At 60.3% G+C, this 232-nt stretch overlaps 1 protein-coding gene across 1 annotated transcript in view; it reads left to right on the top strand.

Annotated features, from left to right (window-relative positions):
• Positions 1-232, top strand: part of Tfap4 (transcription factor AP-4) — a 50243-nt gene that overhangs the window by 35270 nt on the left and 14741 nt on the right. The gene's annotated exons all lie outside the window — the stretch shown is intronic.

Raw genomic sequence — 232 nt, forward strand, 5'->3', positions numbered from 1 at the left:
CCCTGTACCCGAGGGGAGGCCCGCGGATCCCCGTTACAGCCGGTTCCCGGGAGCCTGCGTCCCTCTCGCCCCGGCCTCGCGTCGCTTGGGGGACCCAGCAAATAGTCCTTTGTTTACATGCAATTCCTTACTCCGCGGAAGGAGGCCGGGGGAGTGCTGAGTTTTCACCAGCTGTTTCCCGCCTTGAAACAGACATCTGATCAGCTGCAAACACACACACACACATACACAC

The sequence above is a fragment of the Fukomys damarensis genome, unplaced genomic scaffold (genome assembly GCF_012274545.1).
Source record: "Fukomys damarensis isolate Sample0158 unplaced genomic scaffold, DMR_v1.0_HiC HiC_scaffold_34, whole genome shotgun sequence".
Lineage (NCBI taxonomy): Eukaryota > Metazoa > Chordata > Mammalia > Rodentia > Bathyergidae > Fukomys > Fukomys damarensis.